Source organism: Phyllobates terribilis, unplaced genomic scaffold (assembly GCF_046119375.1).
Source record: "Phyllobates terribilis strain yellow unplaced genomic scaffold, ASM4611937v1 Scaffold_211__1_contigs__length_3443825, whole genome shotgun sequence".
Classification (NCBI taxonomy): domain Eukaryota; kingdom Metazoa; phylum Chordata; class Amphibia; order Anura; family Dendrobatidae; genus Phyllobates; species Phyllobates terribilis.
The window spans coordinates 2,145,604-2,162,764 of NW_027362971.1; positions in this window are offsets into that span (position 1 = coordinate 2,145,604).

The window sequence follows — 17,161 nt, forward strand, 5'->3', positions numbered from 1 at the left end:
AGTCGGCGGTCGCCCTCCCTCCCCATCCCCCCCCCCCCCCCCGGAGTCGGCGGTCGCCCTCCCTCCCCATCCCCCCCCTCCGGAGTCGGCGGTCGCCCTCCCTCTCCCCCCCCCCCCCCGGAGTCGGCGGTCGCCCTCCCTCTCCCCCCCCCCCCCCCGGAGTCGGCGGTCGCCCTCCCTCTCCCCCCCCCCCCCCCGGAGTCGGCGGTCGCCCTCCCTCTCCCCCCCCCCCCCCCGGAGTCGGCGGTCGCCCTCTCCCTCCCCCCCCCCCCCGGAGTCGGCGGTCGCCCTCCCTCCCCCCCCCCCCCCGGAGTCGGCGGTCGCCCTCCCTCCCCCCCCCCCCCCGGAGTCGGCGGTCGCCCTCCCTCCCTCCCCCCCCCCCCCCCGGAGTCGGCGGTCGCCCTCCCTCCCCCCCCCCCCCCCGGAGTCGGCGGTCGCCCTCCCTCCCTCCCCCCCCCCCCCGGAGTCGGCGGTCGCCCTCCCTCCCTCCCTCCCCCCCCCCCCCGGAGTCGGCGGTCGCCCTCCCTCCCTCCCTCCCCCCCCGGAGTCGGCGGTCGCCCTCCCTCCCCCCCCCCCCCGGAGTCGGCGGTCGCCCTCCCTCCCTCCCTCCCCCCCCCCCGGAGTCGGCGGTCGCCCTCCCTCCCCCCCCCCCCCCCCCCGGAGTCGGCGGTCGCCCTCCCTCCCTCCCTCCCCCCCCCCCCCCCGGAGTCGGCGGTCGCCCTCCCTCCCTCCCTCCCTCCCCCCCCCCCGGAGTCGGCGGTCTCCCTCCCTCCCCCCCCCCGGAGTCGGCGGTCGCCCTCCCTCCCTCCCCCCCCCGGAGTCGGCGGTCGCCCTCCCTCCCTCCCCCCCCCCCCCGGAGTCGGCGGTCGCCCTCCCTCCCTCCCTCCCCCCCCGGAGTCGGCGGTCGCCCTCCCTCCCTCCCTCCCCCCCCCCCCCCCGGAGTCGGCGGTCGCCCTCCCTCCCTCCCTCCCTCCCTCCCCCCCCCCCTCCCTCCCTCCCCCCCCCCCCCCCCCGGAGTCGGCGGTCGCCCTCCCTCCCTCCCTCCCCCCCCCCCCCCCCGGAGTCGGCGGTCGCCCTCCCTCCCTCCCTCCCTCCCCCCCCCCCCCCCCGGAGTCGGCGGTCGCCCTCCCTCCCTCCCTCCCTCCCTCCCTCCCCCCCCCCCGGAGTCGGCGGTCGCCCTCCCTCCCTCCCTCCCTCCCTCCCTCCCCCCCCCCCGGAGTCGGCGGTCGCCCTCCCTCCCTCCCCCCCCCCCCCCCCTGGAGTCGGCGGTCGCCCTCCCTCCCCCCCTGCCTGGAGTCGGCGGTCGCCCTCCCTCCCCCCCCCCCCCCCCCAGAGTCGGCGGTCGCCCTCCCTCCCCCCCCCCCCCAGAGTCGGCGGTCGCCCTCCCTCCCCCCCCCCCCCCCAGAGTCGGCGGTCGCCCTCCCTCCCCCCCCCCCCCCGGAGTCGGCGGTCGCCCTCCCTCCCCCCCCGGAGTCGGCGGTCACCCTCCCCCCCCCCCCCCCCCCCCCCGGAGTCGGCGGTCACCCTCCCTCCCCCCCCCCCCCCCCGGAGTCGGCGGTCGCCCTCCCTCCCCCCCCGGAGTCGGCGGTCGGCCAAAGCATTCCCTACTGCTAGGGGAGTTTGTTCCCGAGTGTGTGCGGACACTTTGACTATGGCTGCCCTTCGGGGAAGGGTGAGTGCTGTGAGTAGCTGCTCTACCGCTTGCGCATTCCTTATAGGTTTGCCAGCAGAGGTCAAGAAATAATGGCTTCGCCAAATGGCGCCAACGTCATGTGCAACACCATAAGCGTATTGCGAGTCAGAAAATACATTAATTTCTTTACCTTTTCCCAGATTACACGCTGCAGCGAGTGCTTTAAGCTCTGCCTCTTGCCCAGAGCAGCTGGAGGGGAGTGGTTCTTGTATCACTGCCTTACCATTGTGGACTACTGCATACCCGGTGATGAATCATCCTTGTTCACTGTCCCAAGCTCTGGAACCATCTACAAAATACTCAGCAGAGGGGTTAATGAGTGGTACATCATCAGTAATATTTGCCAAGCTCTTTATTTCAGCTTCCATCAATGCCTGACAGTCATGTTCATGTGCCATATCAAACTGAGCTTCCTCATCTGCTAATTTGAAAAACAGGGGCAAATCTTGGCTCATGGTCTCTCCCTTTTCCCCATCCTGATACTTTCCTCTCTTTTCTAAATCCACTGGTGGTAGTGTAGCTGGATTTAGAACATTACAGCGTTTGATAGTTATAAGGGGAGGTGTAAGGAGTAAGACTTCATATTTTGTCAACCTATGTCCTCTGTCTTTTTAACAAGTTCTGAAGCAGCTGACACAGCTCTAACACAAGTAGGAGAACCCATAATGACTGGATCAAGGGTTACAGAGTAATATCCTAGAGGGCGCTGCCTACCACCATGTTCTTGGGTAAGGACACCAGATGCATGTCCAGCCTGTTCGTGGCAGTACAAAGTAAAAAACTTGTCAGAATTCGGTATACCTAGAGCTGGTGAGGTAGAAAGTGAGCTTGAGCAAGTGAAATGCATCAATAGCCTCAGAATTAATGGTGAAAGGCTCAGTTTTGAGGCACTGAAACAATGGGGCTATAATACTAGAGGCATTTCGTATCCAGAGACGGCAGTACTGGACTAGGCCCAAGAATGCCAGAAGGGACTTGGTAGATCTTTGAAGGGGTATTTTTAGTATAGCCTCAATCCTCCCTGGGCTGAGATGCTTAATGCCTGGAGACAGGCAATGCCCAAGGAAAGTGACTGTGGACTTGCACAATTGGAGTTTATCTTTTGAAGCTTTGTACCCATTTTCTGCTAAGAATATCAGCAGAGATTGAGATTCATTGTGGCATATCTGGTCAGTGGTGCAGCAAAGGAGAAGGTCATCCACATATTGTAAGAGTATGGTGGATGAATCAAAGGGGCACCAGTTATAGAGTACAGTCTTTAGGGATATGGAAAATAAAGAAGGGGAGTTAGCAGCTCCCTGAGGAAGGACTGCCCATGCATACTGGGCACCTCTGTGGGTGAAGGCAAAATAAGAGGTACACTCCGTGGACAAGAAGACAGAGAAAAAAGCATTGGCCAGATCAATCACTGTGAAACAGGTGGCTGTGGAGGGGACCTGATTCAGGAGAGTATGGGGGTTAGGTACAAGTGGAGTATCCACTATAGTTACTGGATTAACTGCGCTAAGATCATGTACCATACGATAGGCTACTGGCTGTCCAGGTAGGGTTTTCTTTTTGACTGGGTACAGGGGAGTGTTAAATGGGGAGGTTATAGGAATAACTAGACCTCTTAACAAAAGCTTATGGACATTCTCGTGTATTGCTGCATCCTGAGCAGCACTTAAAGGATACTGCTTTATACAGGGGGGTTGGGCACCTGGTTTAAGTTTTACAGTCACCGGAGGGATGGGTAGTTTTCCCACATCAAGTTTGCTAAATGCCCACAATTGACTGGGTATATCCTCAAGCCAAACAGGATGGGAATGAGGTTTAGAGTCTGTATTGTTTAGAACTGTGGGAATTGTTAGGGATAGAAGACTACACAATGTGTCATCATCCAAGGGGGTGGTCATCTTGGGGCCATTTAGAGTGAATTCTATGCAGGCCCCAATTTTCTGCAACACATCTGTTCCTAACAAATTAAAAGGCACATCAGGGGAAACTAAAACCTGGGTTACAATTGAAATCGAGTCATGCAAATTTATCTGGAGAGGATGAGTCATTTGTAATTTAGTAAGTCGTCCCTCTACCCCTTCACAAGCCACATTGTCGGGGGGGACAAAATGTCCTCTGGAACATGTTCTTGCATTAATACTGTACGGGCTGCTCCAGTGTCTACCATGAATGAAATAGTTAGTCCCTCCCTCAGGGACACGGGGACAGTGAATGTGGGTCCCTGGGGGGTGACAATGAGGCAGAAGGAGACCTCTGGATTGCCAGTTTCCTATGGATGGGGCTGGGCAGTGGCTGTTGATTTTGCAGGACATTTGATGGATAGGTGTCCTTTTTGCTGGCAAGACCAACATTCTACATTGCTGTAATCTCTATTTCCTCCTTGGTGGTTACTTCCTCCTCTCCCTCCCCATCTTCCCTTCCTGGGTTGCACAGGAGCCAAGTTAACCCTTTTCTTTGACATGCTTTCTAGTTCAGCACCTCGGGCTATTTCCTTTAAATCAACACATTGCATATTGCGCCACTCTAGGCGACTAGCGTGTACTGCACTCTTAACCTTAGGTTTAAGACCATTCATAAAACACTGCAACAATAATCTGTGATCCTTATCATCATTATGCTCATATCCAAAATCCAACCATGTTTGTTCTAATACAGAGGCATATTCTGAGACTGACTGAGCCTTATCCTGTACTACAGTTTGTAACAGGTCTTGTTTTTTATCCTGCTCTGCCCGTGCCCAGTTTTGCATCCTTTGTATAAACACCCGACCCGACTCTGATGTATTTTTAATGGCTGGTTCCTGGCCTGGCAGCATCTGAGTAATTTCCATAGGTAAGGGGTCACTGCATTTCTGCAGAATGACAGAAACTAGATCATCCCATGTGGCCCGATATGCCTCCTGAACACCCTGGAGGTGCATTCTAAATGCTAAGTTTTTTTTTTCGGGTATCTGGGAGCTGTGTAGCGAGGGCAATAAGTTCACTGGGGGACCAAGGCCGATATGTTTCTATTGGCCATACTTGGGGGGGGATTGTGTACCTGAACATTATCAACCATCCTAGGAGGTTGAAACTGTACAGGACTAGTGGTCCTCATAGGGAACAGAGGCACCCTGGGTGTTGTCCCTGGGTGTGAAGACCCACAGGACCTGCAACAATTAACCCCAGGGGGATTCTGATGACCACAATGTCTGCAAGTCCATGCCATTGACCCAGCATAAGGCGGGGGTGCAGAATTTACATCAGGTAGAGACTACAGGGGTTTGAGAGTATTTCAAACTATCATAGATTACATAGACAGTTCCATGCCTGGTTTCCTCTGATTTATGTTCACTCATTGAGAGACGTTTTGCTACTTCTAACCACATCCTAGCCTGCTCTAGTTTGTTTTTATCTTTCAACCATCCTTCCCAAGATATATTTCTCCCATTCCTTCTCCTCCAAATTTCCCCACTTTCCCATACCAAATTTCCTCAATATTATTTCACATCCCTCAACTGCTTCTTTCCCTTTCAGTCTCTACACTATCTCACATGCTGGAACTGGGGCCAGGCCCTTTAGGTTAGTCAATTCCTTACTGTTGCTGGTCCCCATGACTGCAACCACTGTGCCAGAGTTACCGCAGAACTCTCTTCAGCACACCTAGAGCCTATCAGACTCTAAATTTGATCCCGTCCCAGTCTCCTCTGATCCTCCAAGACGGATCTGATCCTGTCCCAGTCTCCTCTGAGCCTCGAAAGACAGATCTTTAAGGAAGTACTAACACAGATTTTCCAGCCCTGTGAGCTAGGGAGATTCTTACACACAACCAAACAAATAACAATACCAAGCCTACTGCTCCACCTACTATTGCAATTATTTCTGCATGATCATATAACATTTCCTAGTTCAAAGGTTTTCCTTCTACACCTTGTAGAGGCACTGCGTGACAATTATATCTGCAATTGGTGTTACTTTTTATACTATATGTTTCCCAGTCTGGGTATACAGGCTAAGCAAGAACTTCAGCTACTATGATTTTCCCTCTCTTGAGCTTACACAAAAACAGAACACAGACACTGAGGACAACGATTCTGATTAATCAAAAATGACTTAACACTAAGTCAATCATTCAATGCACACTGCACAATCGCTGATATTAATCCCCCTGCTGTACTCGGGCTAAAAACTGCATTCAGTTACCCCTTTCTTGAGGGTGCCCTTATCAATTTACAGGGGAATTCAATACCCTCAGAGTACTACCTTACCGTGAAGGATTCCTCTGTTATAGGCAATCACACTTCCCTGATCCTCTTACAGACCGATTTTCCTCTCCACCACATGTGAAGGAACACACCTAACGGGATCCCTTATCAAGCAGAGACCGTAGTCCCTTATTGGTCAATCAAAAATCATTCAGTCCCATATTCAAGGATCCTCATAGTTTACAATATCATCCCAGACATTTATGACATAGACAAAACAAACAACATAAAACAATCCTCTGACTCCTGAAATATACAGAAGAACTGCAGAGGTGCCTAATCCCGACACGCTGGGCAAGGTTGGTTACTCGTCACTTCATTCAATTATCATTCAACCGTCATTCAATTGTCAATCATACATCTAAAAACCACATTGAAACATATAAGACAACAAATTCAATCATTGGCAAGGGTTCAAAAATGATTGTCTTGTTACGACCACCAATTACCCGTCCTGGAGCCCTCTAGGTAGTACTGAATTAGTAAAATATACAAAAAATGCCATCTGTTGTATACAAGAAAAGGTGGGCAACCATCTGTTTTACAGATGCTTGTCCACATGCATGCTGAAAATAAAGTATATTTATTCAGTAATGCACAATAAAAAACACATAAGAATTCAGACAAAGAGGTAGTCAGATAATAAAGTGCTTACAGGTCAGGTGAATATATATGATATGTTTATAATAAATCCATAGATTAATATAATTGCACGTTGCCCCACTCCAAAAAATAGAAAGTACAAAAGAGTGAGCTAGGATAGAAATCCCAAAATAAGCACGTGTATCATAGTCCCACTGGCTGCTGTATGGGTGAAGATGGGGGTAAAACACTCTTATTAGTATAAAAGCTCTGTGACCCACTCCACCCACTAGAAATCATGTTATCCTTGCGAGATAGTTACCTGACAAAAGAGCACAGCACGGGTAGAGGAAGAGAAATAATGGGGGTGAAAGCCCAATGCACGTTTCGTGGCATCCCAGGCCGCTTTATCAAGGGCAAGGAGTCAAGGGCAAGGTGAGACCCACTCATTTGCATGGGTGAGTTTGATCCATGGCATGCCTTCGCTTGTTTTTTTTTCTTGGAGACACTTGTTCTGCATACAATATCATGGCCATATTAACAGACCACATAGATTATAATGCATATGCTTTCTGTGAAAAACCAAAATAATACATGTGAAATATTGTCAGAATGAGGCCTTAGAAATAGGTGTCTACCTTTTATTTCCCAGAAACTACAGTCTTACCTGTGGGCTGTGCATGGCATTGTAATTAGTGTTGAGCGATACCTTCCGATATCGGGAAATATCGGATCGGATTGGATCGGACCGATACCCAAAAAGTATCGGATATCGCCGATTCCGATACCGGAAACCAATGCAAGTCAATGGGACAGAAATATCGGAATAAAAATAAACCCTTTCTTTCCTTGTAGGTTAATTCTACATGAAGTAAAACAACTAAGAATAATGTAGAATGTATTAGGGGAGGTGGGGGAGACAATAAAGGCATAGAGGTTTAGCCCAATCAAATGGAATAGCAGGAATTAATATTTTTTTTAAGACGTTCTGAGTTACGGAAATATTGACTATGTTAAGTATTTTTATATTTTGTCAGATATTTATGTTTCACTACTTCCATGCTCTTCACCTTCTTTTTTACTTCTCCCAGACTTTCTCCTTCATCATCCTCAGCATCAGCATCTTTTTCATCAACTTCTTCTTCACCTTCTTTATCTTCACCTTCTTCGTATTATTCTTTTTTTTTACATTCTTCATATTCTTCTTATTCAACTATTATTCTTCTTCATATTCTACTTCTTCATCTTCTTCATATTCTTCTTCTTCATCATATTCTTATCTGTGACAGGCATTCCTGTAGTTGTTATCTATAAAAGTTTGAACATTACACCTTTCGTTCTGCTTGTCACAAAAGATTTACAACAGGATTTGTCCGCGTTCAGTTTGGCCTGCAGCAGCAGGTCTTTTCCAGGGGCGCCACGAGGAGGAACGGACTCACCCTCATACACTGCTTAGTTATCTTCTGCTTATAATTTAGATATTATCTTTTGCTCTGATTTTTAGTCTAATGCTTAATGTTCTTCCGCTTTTTGTTCTGCAGCAGCTTTTTACTTCTGCTTCTTGGTTTTCTGTCTCTTGTTCTTCTGTATCTTGGTGGTTGTCTTCTTCTTCTTTGTCCTCTTGGTCAACTTCTTCAGGGTCATCTTCTTGGTCTTCTTCGGGGTGGTTTTCAGGGTCGTCGTCTTCGGGGTCCTCATGTTCAGGGTCGTCGTCTTCGGGGTCCTCGTCTTCTTTGGGGTGGTCTTCAGGGTCCTCGTGTTCAGGGTCGTCGTCTTCGGGGTCCTCGTCTTCTTCGGGGTCCTCGTCTTCTTCGGGTTGGTCTTCAGGGTCCTCGTCTTCAGGGTCCTCGTCTTTGGGGTCCTCGCCTTCTTCGGGTTGGTCTTCAGGGTCCTCGTCTTCGGGGTCCTCGCCTTCTTCGGGGTGGTCTTCAGGGTCCTCGTCTTCAGGGTCCTCGTCAGGGAGATCCAGAGTGATTACCAAGAACCATTTCAAAAAGCTTGAACTTGGAAATGTAGCAGAAGGTACAATAAGGCTGAGGAACTATCGAGGACCAGCTGACGGTACTGGAACCCGGATGGGTAGTAGAAGGTACAAGAGCAAATGGAACTACCGAGGACTAGCTGACGGTACTGGAACCCGGATGGGTAGCAGAAGGTACAAGAGCCAATGGAACTACCGAAGACCAGCTGATGGTACTGGAACTCGGTTACTAAGCAGGAGGTACCTGTGCCAGAAAGCACTACCAAGGACCAGCAGACGTTGGTGGAACTTGGATACCGAGAAGGAGGCACCTAAGCCAAAGGCACTGCCGAGAACCAGCTGACGGTACTGGAACCCGGAGGGGTAGCAGAAGGTACCCATGTAAAAAAAAGTTTCAAGGCCGCGAGCCGGCCGCAGTTACCGAAACCCACAGTCCTACAGGGGGTGCTTGTCCTATTGGCACTATGGAACCAGCCTTCATTGCCCACATAGGAGTCACCTAAACTGCAGGCACCATAGAGTCGGCTAACCCGACCGCAACACGACAGGACAACGCATTGGAGGCAAAGTGAGGTTGACACTACCCGGAAACAGCTGGCGTGCTGGAACCAGGCTGGGCAGGAAGGAGTACCCGTGCCAAAGACACTGCTGGGAAACAGCTGGCGGTGCTGGAACCCAGGGTAAATACTAAAAACAGAGTGGAGCCAGAGGAATAATTGGAGCAACTTTAAAATCTGTAGTAGTGTGAATGTGGACAGAGCAGGAGAAATTGCCGGACACACAGCTGGGGATCAGCTGACGTTACTGAACCCCAATAACACTGGAGCAAGCGTTGACTGTGCAGACGGCACTTCTGAGCAGCAACTAGCGGTATTGGAGCCCAGGGTAAATACTAAAAACAGAGGAGCCAGAGGTGTAATTGGAGCAAGTTTTAAATCAGTAGTACAGTGGCTGTGGACAAAGCAGGAGAATTTGCCGGACACACAGCTGGGGATCAGCTGACGTTACTGAACCCCAATAACACTGGAGCAAGCGTTGACTGTGCAGACGGCACTTCTGAGCAGCAACTAGCGGTATTGGAGCCCAGGGTAAATACTAAAAACAGAGGAGCCAGAGGTGTAATTGGAGCAAGTTTTAAATCAGTAGTACAGTGGATGTGGACAAAGCAGGAGAATTTGCCGGACACACAGCTGGGGATCAGCTGACGTTACTGAACCCCAATAACACTGGAGCAAGCGTTGACTGTGCAGACGGCACTGCTGAGCAGCAACTAGCGGTATTGGAGCCCAGGGTAAATACTAAAAACAGAGGAGCCAGAGGTGTAATTGGAGCAACTTTAAAATCTGTAGTAGTGTGAATGAGGACAGAGCAGGAGAAATTGCCGTCCGCACAGCAGGGGAACAGCTGACGTTACTGAACCCCAATAACACGGCAGCAAGTGTTGACTGTGCAGACGGCACTTCCGAGCGCCAACTGGCGGTGTTGGAGCTCAGGGATAATACTGAAAACAGAGGAGCCAGAGGTGTAATTGGAGCAACTTTAAAATCTGTAGTAGTGTGAATGAGGACAGGGCAGGAGAAATTGCGGTCCGCACAGCAGGGGAACATCTGACGTTACTGAACCCTAATAACACGGCAGCAAGTGTTGACTGTGCAGACAGCACTTCCGAGCGCCAACTGGCGGTGTTGGAGCTCAGGGATAATACTGAAAACAGAGGAGCCAGAGGTGTAATTGGAGCAACTTTAAAATCTGTAGTAGTGAGAATGAGGACAGAGCAGGAGAAACTGCCGTCCGCACAGCAGGGGAACAGCTGACGTTACTGAACCCCAATAACACGGCAGCAAGTGTTGACTGTGCAGACAGCACTTCTGAGCGCCAACTGGCGGTGTTGGAGCTCAGGGATTACAGTTCAGGTGGTAGAAACATGAACACAACAGGAGACCTGGATACTGTTGCCAACCAATTATTTATTCTGGAAGAGGACTGGCAAATTCATGAGAGATCCAGGCCTTGTTCATTTTGAGAAAAGCCGGTCAACGTTATCGGAGGATTGTCGCATGCGACGGTCTGTTAGTACACTACCTGCGGCACTAAAGACGCGTTCCGATAATACACTAGCAGCAGGGCAAGCTAGCACCTCCAATGCATACTGACTAAGCTCTGGCCATGTATCCAGCTTACAGACCCAAAACTTGAAGGGAGAAGAGAAGTCTGGGAGTACACTGAGAGAGCAAGACATGTAGTCTGTCACCATCTGACGGAAGCGTTGCCTCCTGCTGACTGGAGCCGTCTGTGATGGTGTAGACATTTGTGGCGGTGGGGCCCCAAAACTTTGCCTCATTTCGGCCATACTGGTCTTGCCTTGCGCTGAGGCGCTGCTTCTGCTCCCTCTTTGTGCAGAGCTTCCTCCACTGCCTCGACGCACTGAGCTGCTTTGTAAAGCACTAGCAGCACTGCTCTCGGTTGGAATGGAGAACATGATGGAATGCACCAGTGCGTCTTGGTACTCCCGCATTTTACGCTCCCGGTTCAATGGTGTTATGAGGCTTTGTAAGTTGTCCCGGTAGCGAGGATCTAGGAGGGTGGACACCCAATAATCAGCCGTGTTGAGAATGTGGGCGATGCCGCGGTCGTTTCTCAGGCACTGCAGCATTAAATCAACCATGTGCTGCAGACTGCCAACTGGCCAAGAAACGCTGTCCCCTGCTTGAGGCGTGATCTCTGCCTGCTCTGCATCACCCCACCCTCGCTCTAGATACTGACTACTAGAGCATTGTGTACCTCCCTCCTCTGGACAGATGTCTTCCTCCTCCATTGACTCCTCCTCATCCTCCTCACAAAGTGTCCCCTGCCTAGGCCTTTGTGAGGAACCATGTTGCGCAGACTGTAGAGAAGCAGATGGCATTTGTGACTCCTCATCCTCCACCTCTTCCAAAACCTTGTCCCTTAGTTTTTGCAGTGTTTTTTCAAGCAGGCAGATAAGGGGGATAGTCATGCTGTCTAGTGCATCATCTGCACTCGCCATCCGCGTGGAATAATCGAAGGCACGCAAAACGTGGCAAATGTCCTTCATAGAGGCCCACTCAGTGGTGGTGAAGTGTGAACGGCGCGCACTGCGACTTGTTTGCGCCTGCTGCAGCTGGTACTCCATTACTGCTGCCTGCTGCTCACACAACCTCTCCAACATATGTAACGTTGAATTCCACCTGGTGGGTAGGTCACATATGATGCGATGTTCCGGAAGACGTAATCGGCGCTGCAGAGCTGCAATGCGTGATCTTGCGTTGCTGGAACGCCGCAAGTGAGCGCACTCTATGCGGACCTTGTGAAGCAGTGCATCAAGATCCGGATAGTCCCTCAAAAAACTCTGCACGACCAAGTTGAGCACATGTGCCAGACATAGGATGTGAGTGAGGTTGCCTAGGCCCAGAGCTGCCACCAGATTTCGGCCATTGTCACACACTACCATGCCTGGCTGGAGATTCGCTGGCACAAACCACACGTCGCTCTGCTGCTTGATGGCATTCCAGAGCTCCTGCGCTGTGTGGCTTCGATTCCCCAAAGAAATTAATTTTAATACGGCCTGTTGACGTTTGGCCACGGCTGTGCTCATATCGGTCATCATAACAGGTAACCCGTTCACGGGTCGATGTGGAGGTAGACCGTGACGGCTCCTGCAGCGCTGATTCAGAGGAACTGGAGTATGAGGAGGAGTCAATGTGTACAGACTGGATTCCTGCAATCCTAGGAGTTGGCAGAACACGGACAGCGCCACTCTCAAGATCTGTACCCGGCTCCACAACATTTACCCAATGGGCAATGAGGGAAAGGTATCGTCCCTGTCCATGCTTACTGGTCCGCGCATCGGTGGACCTTGCTACTGACGGCGTTTTGTAGCGCATGTTTAATTTTTCCCTCCACATGATGTTGCAGGGCAGGGACGGCTTGCCTGCTGAAATAAAAGCGGCTGGGCATGTTGTATTGTGGGACTGCCAATGCCATAAAGTTACGGAAGGTGTCAGTCTCCACCAGCCTGAATGATAGCATTTCAAGGGCCAGTAGTTTAGCAATGCCAGCATTCAGAGCCTGTGCTCGGGGGTGGTTTGCCGAGTATGGGCGCCTTTTCTCCCATGCCTGTGCTAACGATGGCTGTAGACTGGCCTGGGAGTGTGAGGATGACTGGGAAAGTGGTGCTGTGGGTGGAATTACACTGTGTCTCTGTACAACAGTGCCAGAGATTCTTCCATGGCGATCCTGTGAGGAAGCCGAACCAGCTGTGTGTGAGCTGGAGGAAGAGGCTACAACACGAGCTGAAGAGGTGGTAGCTGGCGCTGTAGGTTGGCCTAGGTCTTCAGTGTGTTTTTGTAACTCCACCACGTGCTTGGTCCACACATGTTTCCACATATTTGTGGTATTGAGGTTGCTGACACTTTTCCCTCTTTTCACCTTCTGATTACACAGCTTGCATTTGACAAAGCAAATGTCATCTGCAACTGTGTCAAAAAAGGACCAGGCACTGCAAGTCTTGGGAGTGCCCGCTTTGGATTTTGGAAGAGCCATGCTCCTACTGGGTGCCGAAGTGGAGGCTACAGGCAACCAAGTCAGCCCCCTCCCTCTCCCTCCTTTTTGGGCCATTCGGGGAATCTCTTCCTCAGAGCTGCTCCCACCACCTTCCTGTCCCTCACGCCATGATGGGTCAAGGACCTCATCATCTACACCACCCTCTTCAAACAACTGCTTCTCCTGGGTAGTCTCGACAGCACAGTACGCACCAGAAAGTGGCACCTGAGTCTCATCAGATGCGTACTGAGGTGAGCTGCTGACCATAGGCACTGGCCCACCCGCCTCTTCAGATTCAGAGAGACAAAACGGTTGCGCATCACTGCATACTACCTCTTCTTCAAATTCTCGAATTCTGCTTGGCTGGCCCCCTCTTTCCAAGCCAAGAGATTCAGAGAACAGAAGTAGAGATGGCTCCTGTCCAGGGCTCTCTGACTGCCTGGGCAATTTGGCAGGTGGTGAAGAGACAGATGGGTGCTATTCAGTGCTCAGGACCTGAGAGGATCTGGAACTAATTGAAGTCGATGCGTTAGCTGCCATCCATCCGACAACGGCTTCAATTTGGTCCTCCCGCAGCAGTGGGGTATGGCTAGCTCCTACAAAGCTGCGCATAAAGGACTGTTCCCTGGTAAAACTGGGGGATGCTGAGTCACTGGTACCCGCAGCAGACACAGAATCCCCACGTCCTCTCCCTGCAGGCACAGAATCCTCACGTCCTCTCCCTGCAGAAACTCCACGCCCACGACCACATGCCTTACTCCCTGCCTTCTTCATCTTGGTAGACTGATAAAGATAGGCAGAAAAGTACTAAAGGCTTAGTGTGCTTATTCCTGAACAGCTGCTAACAGGTATAAGAAACACTAATTTTATAAAGTGTGGACTAGACTTTAATATGAGCTAATGTGGCCTACACAACTGTAAAGTGGAGTGTTTGGTGAACTTTATTTAGGTTTTTTTGACACAAAAAGACACTGGATGTGCCCAAAGATGTAATACCGATAATAGCTACAAAAAGTTTGTGATACTACAATGTAGGAAGGTAACCTACAATGCAATAGATGAGGCTACAAAAAATAGGCTAATACTAATCTGGCTGGGGCTGCAGGGCACAATGCTGCAGAAAGGCTCCTCTAACTACTCCTATATATGTGTTTGGAACCAATTTAGCTGAATACGGATGGAACCACCACACTAATAGGAGATATCAGGAAAAATTATGAATTGGCAAAAAAGGACAATGTATGAGGCAGTGACACACACTGAGTGCACTACAACCAGACTTGGCTGAAGCACACACTACAGGGTGAGCTGCACTCACACACACAGACCTTGCAGACAGCGGTGAACAGCACAAAGAACTGTGCACTAGCGCTGCAATTCACAGCGATTTATAAAGTAGCTTGGGTAAAGCAGAATAGACCAAATAGGTAGCTAAAACTGTCCCTCAGAACAACAGCGCCCTATCCCTAACTGAATTCACAGCAGAGTGAGCTCAAAATGGCGGCGGCGGCTTTTATAGTGCATCATGACATCATTTCAGCAGCCAATCACAGCCATGCCATTAGTTAAGATGCCTACATGCCTAACAGGATGTGCCCACACTTCTTAGGATCCTCATTGGCAGAATAAAATGAAACTGGCTCATTGCATTATGGGAACTTCCGATTCCGGTATACGATATTGCAAAAGTATCGGAATTAAGTATCGGAATTCCGATACCGCGAATATCGGCCGATACCCGATATTTCAGTATTGGAATGCTCAACACTAATTGTAATAGAAAGTATGTGGATTTTACATGCGTTTTTCCTGCCAGGTAGAAGCGCTTGCCAAGCGTTTTTGTATGCGAGTTATCAAGTGATTTTGCAAGCGATTTTAGCATCACTTGGAAAGTGCTTGACAACTTGGTCAAACTATATAAATCCATGCAACTGGCATGGATTTATATAGTGTGACCAAGTTAATAGTTAAAAAATGAATAAAAATGGTAAAAAAAAAATAAAAAAAAATTATATTCACCTTTCGATGACCCCCGGTCTTTTCTGCGGTGCGTCCGGTGTCTTGGTCAGTTCGCGATGGTCTAAAAGGACCTTCCATGAAGTCATTTAGTCATGTGACAGGTCATGCAACCGCCGACGTCAGAGATCGCGTGACCCATCACATGACTGAATGACATCATGGAAGGTCCTTTTAGACCATCGCGAGCCGCCGGGGAGCCAGGACGCACCGTACAGGAGACCGAGGGCCATCAGGAGGTGAGTATAATGTTTATTTTTTATTTTAAATTCTTTTTTTTAACAGGTACTATGGTACCCAGGTCTGGAGGAGAGTCTTCTCTTCTCCAGACCTGGGTACCATCCGCACATTGAATCGCTTAATATCCGCATGTGCACATGTATTCATGCGGATATTAAGCGATTCAATGCAAGTCAATGGCGGCCATTACGCCACGTATCTGCAAAAATAATGGACGTGTTGCGGATTTTTCCGCAATGATAATCCGCAGCGTAAATTTCCGCAGCATGTGCACAGCACATGCGGATTATCATTGGGGACCATGGGGCACGTATTATCAAGCGTTTTTTAAGCGTTTTCGCTGCAGAAATTCCTCGGCAAAAACGCTTGAAAAACGCATAGTGGGCACGCAGCCTAATAAATAACATTTCCCACATGTCTACTTTCTATTAGCACAATATTTGCAACAAATTTTTCTTGTTAGGAAGTTATAAGGGTTAAAAGTTGACCAGCGAGTTCTCATTTTTCCAACAATTTACAAAACCATTTTTTTTTTTTTTTTAGGGACATCACATTTGAAGTGACTTTGAGGGATCTATATGACAGAAAATCCCCAAAAGTGACACCATTCTAAAAACTGCACCCCTCAAGGGGCTCAAAACCACATTCAAGATGTTTATTAACCCTTCACCTGCTTCACAGGAACTGAAGCAACATGGAAGGAAAAAATGAACATTTACCTTTTATCACACAAATTTTACATCCGACCCCAATTTGTTTTTATTTTCGCAAGGGTAACAAAAGAAAATAGACCACAAAATTTGTTGTGCAATTTCTCGCGATTACACCGATACCCCATATGTGAGGGAAAACGACTGTTTGGGTGCTCGGAAGGGAAGAAGTACCATTTGACCTTTTCAACCAAAATTGTCTGGAATCTAGAGCGGATGCCATGTCGCATTTGGAGAGCCCTGATGCGAATAAACAGTGGAAACCCATCACACGTGACCCAATTTTGGAAACTAGACCTCTCAATGAACTTATCTAGATGTGTGGTGAGCACCTTGAACCCACAGGTGCTTTACAGAAGTTTTACAATGCAGAGTGGTGAAAATAAAAAATCAAACTTTTTTCACAAAAAAATGATCTTTTAGCCCCAGTTTTTTTTTATTTTCATAAGGGTAAGGGGAAAAATGGACCCTGAAAATTGTTCAATTTCTCCTGAGTACGCTGATACCCCATATATGGGGAAAAAAAATCACTGGGCGCACGGCAGGGCTCGGAAGGGAAGGAGCGCGGTTTGACTTTTTGAATGTAAAATTTGCTGGGCTAATTAGTGGATGCCATGTCGAGTTTGGGGAGCCCCTGATGTGTCTAAACAGTGGAAACCCCCCACACTTGACCCCATTTTGGAAACTAGACCCCTCAAGGATTTTGTCAAGGGGTATAGTGAGCATTTTGAACCCAGAGGTACGACACAGAATTTGATAACATTAGGTCATCATATTGAATAAGTTGTCATTAGTCTTGAGCGTAAGTGCTCGCTACTTGAGTTTGCATTAGTTGCTTGGGTATGCACCGAGTATCGCGGGTGATCGAGTCAGATGCTAGCGTACCCGCCCCACGTGTTTCGCGGCTGTTAGACACCCAAAAAAACATGTGGGGATTGCCTGTGTATGGCAGGCAATCCCTGTGTTTTTTATTGCTGTATAACAGCCGCAAAACATGTGGGGGGGGGGGGGGGGACTCAAGCACCCGCGACACTCTGTGCATACCCGAGCACGTGCTCGCTGCTTGTCATATCGTCATCATTTTTTTTTCTTTACGTTTGAAAAAATCCCAACCCTAGGGCTAAGTGCCCACGATGCAG